This window comes from Mustela nigripes, chromosome 12 (assembly GCF_022355385.1).
Source record: "Mustela nigripes isolate SB6536 chromosome 12, MUSNIG.SB6536, whole genome shotgun sequence".
In the NCBI taxonomy this organism is placed as follows: Eukaryota; Metazoa; Chordata; class Mammalia; order Carnivora; family Mustelidae; genus Mustela; species Mustela nigripes.
In genome coordinates, this window is record NC_081568.1 from 129,337,408 (window position 1) to 129,346,782 (window position 9,375).

The following is a 9,375-nucleotide window of genomic DNA, read 5'->3' on the forward strand; positions in this document are numbered from 1 at the left end:
CTTTTAGCACTGGTATTTTAACATCTGGCTCACTACATTTGTTATCCCCGTGGAGGCAGAGTTTTGAGTCTTTTTTGTGATGTTACCATATCACCCACAGTAGGACTCAGTAAAGGTTTACTGAATGCATAAATGTGATGGACAAAACTAGTGGTACATTTAATGTAAAGTAAAAAGTGCTATTAAAAGAAGAATTTTCAGAGGCATCTGGGTGGCTCAGTGGGTTAAAGCCTCTGCCTTTGGCTCAGGTCATGATTCTAAGGTCCTGAGATCAAGCCCTGCTTGGGCTCTCTGCTCAATGGGGAGCCTTCTTCCTCCTCTCTCTCTGCCTACTTCTGAATGAGAAAAGATTTGAATCCAGAGAAAGTCTTGGGGAATATAGAGAGGAATCAGGGCAGAATCAGGAGAGTGGAAAGCCCTGCGGCAAGGCTCAGCTCTGGGATCTTGTTTTGTCCTGTAAGACTTGGTCAAAAAGACTTGCCTCACAGCTTAAGAACAGATCTACAAATAGTAACATCAGAAGCTGTGACATCTAGTATCATTTCAATTCTAGCCTGGCTAAAATGATCTAAGGAGGCACAGTTTGAATAATAAAATTGGTAAAATCTTGTGGAAGACACAGGGGAGATGGAAAGCTTACCTGAGTCATGAATTATTCATGCTTCGCTGGAGAACAATGAGGCAGAACTTGGCTTTTATTACTGCTTCTGATACACAGTGATTAGTTTTAATTTAGATGATTGCACATGCTTATGTAACACACTAAATTCTATTTGGATATTAACATTTTTGTTTCGACCATTCCAATTTAAGACGATTTACTTGAGGTTATGGAATTGTTTCTTTCTAATGAATGCATTAGAATTGAATATTAAGATATATGGAAGACTTCTTCCCATTCCTCACAGTTAATCAAATAAAGTAATTTTTGTCTCTGATGCAGAACCAGAGATGAATGACTCTCTGAACTAAAATTAGATTAAAATGAAACAGTCATTTGAAGAGCTGAAATATACACATCCTTTGCTAATATTTATTACCAGAGAACACTCTTGTTTTCCACTGTTGATTGTAGAGGTGCTGGCTATACCTAATACAGTGAAAGTGAGCTGAAGTCACAAGTTGAGTCTCTGAACTTGGCAAAGGTGGGTTCAGCTCTTTCCCTACAACTACAAATATAGGCTGTGTGGTGGTAGATAGCAACAATTTAATACCAGAGTTGTTGACCATAATAATCACTTGAATTTAGCCATAGATAACGTGTTCAGTTTTTGCTGATTAACAGTTGCCACAGGGATTTTAAATCCATAATTTTTTTTGGTTTTCTTGCATATCCTGCTTGTTTTCAAGTTCTGGAGAAAAGTAGTTATGGATCCCTTATCAAACTTGAAAACTTTTGGTATTTTTATGTATATTAAAGTAGATTCATTTGCCTATTGTTTTGATTCCTGAAAAGAAAGTTGACCAAAGCAGAGAAAATGGTCATTCTTCTTGTGACATGGTGTGTTCTATTGCTATAGGGAAACTCAAAAGAATGGCTGCAATAATTTAAAAGACACTGGGTGAATTATTTTCCAGTTAACTAAGATCTGTCAATAGAATTATATTAAAAATCCTGATTTTACTCATAAGGTGATGATACCCTTTAATCTTATGATCAAGACTTAATTTAGATTCTCAAGCATTTAGAAAATAACAGCTCTAAATGCCATTAAGCCTCTAGTGATCATAGATTGTGCAAACCTCCCTTAGAGTAAAATGAGTCCCAATAAGATGAACCGCAAGTGTTTTTCAAAAATTCTTGTGATGGCCTGAATCTGAAAAGAAGTTTTAATTTCTACATTTGCAACACTGAAATGATGATGGCAGGAAATGATCTTTTTTTTCACCTTGACATTATGCATTTTGAATTAAAAATGTATATGTAGATCAAAGAGTGGTTGTGGAAATAATTGTATACCCAAACACTTGCTGTCTGTGCTGGAATCACCTGTTAACTTGCCTACCCCTTTTTTTCCTCCCTGAAATGACAGGAAACCCACCCACTAATATTTAGAGGTAATTTTCATGACTGAATTGTATTTTTAGTATGAACAGAGATAAAATGGATTTGGAAGTCTGAAATATTAATATTTTTTTTTTTTTTTTTTTTTAAAGATTTTTATTTTTTTTTTTTTTTTATTTGACAGACAGAGATCACAAGTAGGCAGAGAGGCAGGCAGAGAGAGAGAGAGGAGGAAGCGGACTCCCTGCTGAGCAGAGAGCCCGATGCGGGACTCGATCCCAGGACCCTGAGATCATGACCTGAGCCGAAGGCAGCGGCTTAACCCACTGAGCCACCCAGGCGCCCTGAAATATAATATTCTTTCCCAAATTGTAAGGATAAAGATTCATCACCACAAACTCTGTCAAGTGACATTTCTTAAAAACCCTTTTTGAGAGAATACAGGAGATAACAATCTATATTTTTAGGGTCAAGAATGACAGGGCACTTTGTAGTTGTCTTCAGTCTGGCTTTAGCTACCAGTGGCATGTCTTGTACTGTATTTTGTAGGTGTTTTTGGTCTGGCCATTTCAAGTGCATCTTCCCATAGCACAAAGTGGAATGCTCTCCCTTCCTTTCTGACTTAGGAGTTACTGTGGTAGTGTCCTTCCTCGTGCTTCTTGAGAAGGGCTTTCCCCATCTAGTCAGAAGAGCTGAAGAACCACCACCTGCTTAGCCCTAACTAAATGAGCTGGCCTTAGTCATCACACAGTCGCATCTCCCTCACATTTCCCACTCCCATGCCCTGAAAACCAAAGTCCATCAGGTGACAGATGATGACCATTAGGATATTGACTCTGAAAGATTGATGGCGCATACTTGTGAGATTTTGATTTGATCAGATTCTGAAGTTTTTCATTTGTCTTTCATGTCAGTTTTTTGCTTTATGTTCTCATGTCATACTTTCTCAACAGGAGAAGAAATTCAGTGGTAACATCTACTTCCTTTCAAAGTCATTCCTAAGAATATTGCTTTTGTTTGCTTACTTCTTGAAGGTTCTTGTAAGAAAACTGCTATGTGCTTGGAAAAGGCCTGAAACATTTTTTATTAAAGATTTTATTTATTTATTTGACAGAGACACAGAGAAGGAACACAAACAGGGAGATGGGAGAGGGAGAAGCAGGCTTCCGGCCAAGGAGGGAGCCCGATGGGGGCTTGATTCCAAGACCCTGAGATCATGAGCTGAGCCATACGCAGGAGCTTAATGACTGAGTCACCCAGGCACCCTGGGTAAAATAAAATTTTATTTATTTGTTTATTTTTGGATCTGTGAAGAGATTTGCCAAATTGAATGCCTCTCAGAATGAGACTGAACTTCTTTTTTCTCTTGGAGAAGAAAACCAGGAAAATGTGAGAAAGCACTGCATTCATCTGAAGCTTGAAAACTCTGTGAGTTGAATTTCAGATTTTAGAGGGGTTAAAAACTAGAATGAGAGAATGTGGTTGTGCTCAGTTCAGTGGGTTTCAACTAAAAGTTTCTTTTGTTTAATATCCTTGAGGAGTCTTTTTGTTTTTGTTTTAGAAGATTTTATTTATTTTTGAGAGAGACAGATTGTGTACTGAAAGCTGGGGGGTGAGGGCAGGAGCAGAGGGAGAGAGACACATGCAGACTCAGTACTGAGTGTGGATCCTGACGCAGGGCTCGATCTCATGACCTGAGCCAAATTAAGAGTCAGATGCCCAATCAACTGAGCCACCCAGGCACCCCTGGCTTGAGGAGTTTTGATAGTGACAGCAAATCTATAAACTGTGATGTCTGAAAACATGTGAAGTGTTCATGAGGAATTCAGTTGCTTTAATAAACTGAGATAACTACTAAGGAGAAGCACTGGGAGGATCTAACAATCTGTGGAGGATTAGCTACACTATGAGAACTACTTTAGGGAGAAATATCACATTTTATAATGTAGTAGTATAAAATTCTATATTCTCTTCTTACTCTGAGGAAAAATATTCTCAATTTTAAATTTGCATGGGAGAGAAAACAAAACCACGAGAAGAGGCAACATCTATGTCTGGTATTATACATGCCAAGTACTGTTAATTAATAAATAACTAAGGCATCATACCTCTCAAAGAGGAATTCGGATTGAGAAGGATGGACATATCATCTAATAACTAATTATAACTGATTAGTTGAGCTTCTCAGAGAACAGAATGGCCAATGCTTGCTTGCTAGACGTTGCCACATAGAGTTCTCTTACAAGTCATACTCTACAGACCTTACTATATCTTTTCTGTGTGGATATCATAGGTAATGTTGTAGGCTTCCTGGCAAAGCCTTCACATACGGCCATAGATTACAGATGCATGGTATGCTGTGGAGATACGCAGTGCACTACCTACATAGAGCAGATGCCGTGGCCCTGTGCCTAGAAGGGATTACTTATGGAGTAAACAACTTCTGTTAGGTAGAAGAAGAAAGGGAGGGAGCTTGAAGGTGAAGCAGTTTTTTCTTGCTTCAAAATAAAGTCCTCTGCATAATAGAGAGAAACTCCCTTTTATAATAGCAACAGGGATTTAAGAATAAAGTTAAGAAATATCCAAAAACCTATGAAAGGTAAATCTTGAGACACTTCTGAAAGACACAAACATGGATTTGAACAAATGCAAAGTATGTCCTCTATTCTTGAATAGGAAAGTATGACATTCCCCCAAAGTGGATTTATTAATATGATGCAAATCCAGTAAAAATGCCACCAGGCTTTAATATAGAGTTAGAAAAGTTAATTCTAAAGTTCCTATGGAAAAACAAACAGTAAGAATTGCCAGGAAAAAAAAAAAACACTAAACAAAAATCAAGAAAGGACTACTCTTACCAGGCATTAAAATTTAATGCAGAGTTCCTATAATTAAATCAGTATGATACTGGTGCATGAATAGACATATAGTGTGGAATTATTACATACTCAGCACACAAACTCGAGCTAGCTTGAGTGATTTACTTCGGAAGTATATTCACACAATCAAAAAAAATTCCCAAAGGAATTTTTGGATGTGCTGAATAATTTGCCTGTAGTTAGGTTTCAAAACGTAAACCGTGGAGTTGCGCATGGATTGAGCTTAAGCCATTTTCCTTCTTCACACCGTATGGGCTGAATTATGAAATAAGCAGTTAGTCCACCTCTGTTTTCAGAGTTGCTGTGAAGACCAACAGGTGTGGGAGATATATTCAAGCATATGTTCTACAGTTTGTGAGTATAGTTAGTGTAAGAGATTGAACAGGGGAGATAATTAGGAAAAACATATCATATGTAATAATCAGCATTATTGAACTTGGAGCTAATTGGCCCCCAAACAGCCAAACCTGAATCATTGCCAAATGACTGAACTGCTTGTGGCCAGCGATCTATTGTTATTAGTAGCAAATTACATCCTTAAATGTAGATTCCACTTATCCTTCCTGGTAGAATTGCTTAGTTTTTACCCTCAACGGTAGGTTTATTTGGGAGGAAGGTGATGGGGAGATTTAAATGTAAATCTAATTGTCTCTGGTGTTCCTGTCTTTCTCCCCAGTGCAGTGTGACTCAGAACTAATCTTTTGCTACTGTTCAAGAGCTAGTACTGTCCAGAGGTCTCTCCCTTCTCCTCAGTAATTCTCAGTGACCCTCTCCAGGGCAGCAGGCTTCTGACCCTACACAGTGTCCCTATGTACTTGCACAGGCAGTCGTAAATCAAAAGAAACCAGAGCCCCCATCCTCCTCGCTTTTATTTCTGAAAGTGCACTGGAGTGATGAATTTTATTTCAGACTTCCTACATGGAGCCACAAGATTTATTTTCCACTATTTGCCTTCTACTTCTCAATAAAAGCAGTTAAGCTGACCACGGTAATCAGGTCTTTTCACTAGCAGTAAAGCACAAATATCACAGGTTTGAGTTCATTTTTAAAAGAAGCACAATTTAAAAATCTTTAGAAAGTTGATGCCTAGAGCTGGGTGGTATAATGACCTTTCCTTTCAAATCAACATTAGACCCAGATTGTATTTCCAAGTGGAAAGGCTGCTGGGCTACAGAAAGTGACCTTTGGCTGAGTGACTACTTGTTACCTTGTCAGCTTCGGTGCTGCCTGCCATTAGGAAGAACTACCAAGTAATAAACTATTTACAGCCTGCACTTATCTATCCCCTACAGGGCACTTTCTGAGGAGGGAAAAAAAAAAAGGTAATTGATTTTCTCTATTCGATAGTCATCATCTTATACTTAGGTGATCTAACTGCCTAGTACTGCTTATGTTCAATTCTCAGGGTACGTTTACATAACAAGGGTGGCTTATTATTTTTTTTAAACAGATTTTAAAAGCCTCATGCTTTTGTACAACATAAAAAAATAACTGGAGCCATAGACAAATGAGGTGCAGAGACAAGGAAGACAGATAGAAGCTTTCCTGTCCTAAAGGATCTCATTTGAACCAAGCTATAAAAGGAATGTCTAAATTCTCTCCCGATCCACTCCAAACATTTTTATTCTGATGAACTAAGAATTATCTTGAACTCTGAAAATTTCCTTTGAAAATGTTTAAAAAAATGAAATCACTTAATCTCCAAATCTTGGTTTTCACATTTGAAAAATAAGGCAGTTTTTTCACCTGTAAGGTTGCTTAATTCTAAGAAGTAGATTCTAGGGTCAGTTGGTCAGTGGCTCAGTCAGTTAATCGTCTGAATTGTGATTTTGACTCAGGTCTTGATCTTAGGGTCATGAGATAGAGCCCTGCATCAGGCTCTGCTCTGGGTATGGAGCCTGCTTAAGATTCTGTCTTTCCCTCTGCCCCTCTCTGCTTGTACTCTTTCTAGGAAAAAAAAAAGTAGATTGGAATAATATGTGACAAGAAACTTTAATTTTTATGGTTAGTTTATGTGATAGAACAAGCTTTTAGACAAGGAAGCCATTGTAAAATACTTTTTAAAAAGAAAACTTGCATGTAAATATTTTAATAGGTATATTTTGAAGATCTTGTATTCACCAGCATCAGGGCTATCTGGGTGCCAGAGTTCACCAGAAGCCTAAGGCTTGGTTCTTATCTTCAGATCTTTTAACCTTGCTGGAGAGATAAGATGTGTACAAATATAAACCAAGTAGAGACTAAAATAGTACACATTCCTGTAGGGCTGACAATAGACCGGACAGAACTGCTAGGATGGGTCCTAGTGTTTGCCATCGAGTGCAGTAAATATGACTTAAGGGAGAGACAGAAAGCAAGTTCCCTACACTAGTCTGTAGGACTTTACATTTTGTGGAAGATATGTTTAGAGAGAAGGGTAGTAAGGGGTTTTAGAGGAGAAATACGAATTTGAACTTGGATGTAGATCCTCTGGGAAATGCCTTTTATTTTGAGCCTTTGGACCAGTAGCATCCAGTAGGGTGCACACATACCAGGAGTTGCACAAGGTAATTCATTGGGATGTGGAAAGAAAGTAGTAGAACTTTTATTATATTTGTGTTTCTAAATATAAACACTGTGTTGCACCCTTCAAATAGTTATTTTTAAAAAATATTATACATAACACATTGGCATATGTGCATATCATTTATAAATAAATATATATATGTGTTGAGTACATTATTCAAAAAATTTTTTTCTGATAGAAGTGAATAATCAAAGAACTTTGGAGATCATAGTTTTATATCATTTTCGTTATCATAATAATTACTACCTTTTATTGAGTACTTAATATGTGCCAGGGACAGTGTTAAGTATTTTATGTCACAATATGTTAAATCTAACCAGCACAATAAACTCTATGAAGTCGGTAGTGTATATTATTCCATTTTATGGTATTTGAAACTCAGAGGTAAAGTACCTTGCCCGTAGCTACTCAGACAGTAAATGGTAGAACCAAGATCAGACCCCAACCTGCTGGCTGGCTCCAGAGCCTATGAAATACATTTTCACTGTTTTGGTTTGACAAAACCTTAATTGTCAGATCTTGCTTGATACAAGTAGTTTGGACTTTTTACCCCCTCATATATAAAGCAAAGGTGAACTGTTTTCATAATAATAGATTACGAGAAACCAAATGGTAGGAAGCTTTCCGAATTCTTTTTTCTTTCTGTCTTTTTTTCTCTCTTTCTTTTCTTTTCTTTTAAGGGAGAGAGCGAGCAAGCGAGCTGGGGTACCTGGGTGGCTCAGTTGGTTAAGTAACTGCCTTCTGCTTGGATCATGATCCTGGAATCCCTGTTCAGCTGTCTGCTTTCTCCCTCTGGCCCTCCGCCTGTCATGCTCTCTCTCTCTCACTCTCTCTTGCTCTCTCAAATAAATAAATAAAATCTTTACAAGAAAAGAGAGAGGAGGGACACGTAAGCAGTGGAGAGTGGCAAATAATCTCTTTTTAATATATATAATATTTTATGGATATACCACATTTTTTTAGTCATTCATCAGTTAATAGACCTTTAAATTATTTCTACCTTTTGGCTGCTGTAAATAATGCTGCTTTGAACATTGGTATACAGGTTTTCATGTGGCTATATGCTTTTAATTTTTAATTTTAATTCAGTTAATTAACATGTAAGGTATTATTGGCTTCAGAGGTACAGGTCTGTAACTCATCATTCTTCTATAATACCCAGAGCTCATTACATCCTTAATGTCCATCACGCAGTTACCCCATTTCTCTGTCCACCTCTCCTCCAACAACCTGCAGTTTGTTTCTTATGTTTAAGAGTCTCTTATAGTTTATCTCCCTCTCTGTTTTCATTTTCTTTTATTTTTTCTTAAATTCCACATATTAGTGAGATCATATGATAATTGTCTTTCTCTGATTGACTTATTTTAGTGTAATACTCTCTAGTTCCATCCACATCATTGTAAATGGCAAGATTTCATTTTTTTGATGGCTGTGTAACATTCCATTGTGTATATATATATATATATATATATATATATACCACATCTTCTTTATTCATCTGTCGATGGGCATCTGGGCTCTTTCCATAGTTTGGCTATTGTGGACATTGCTGCTATGAACATTGGGGTGCAGGTGGAGGGGCAGAGAATCTTAAGCAGACTTAATGCTAAGTGTGGAGCGTGACGCAGGGCTTGATGGGACTTGATACCATGACCCTGAGATCATGACCCAAGCCAAAATTGAGAGTCAGATGCTTAACTGACTGGGCCACCCAGGTTCCCCAGCTTTCAGAATTTTTAAAAGTATTTTTATTGGATTGCATGGTATACCAACATTGGAGTAATTCCTTACAGTCCTGTAAATACAGTTGACCCCTTTTGAACCATGTAGGTACACTTATATATGGATTTTTTTTTTATAAATACAGTACATCACTGTAAATTTATTTTCCTATGGTTTTCTTTTCTTTTCTATCTTTCTTTCTT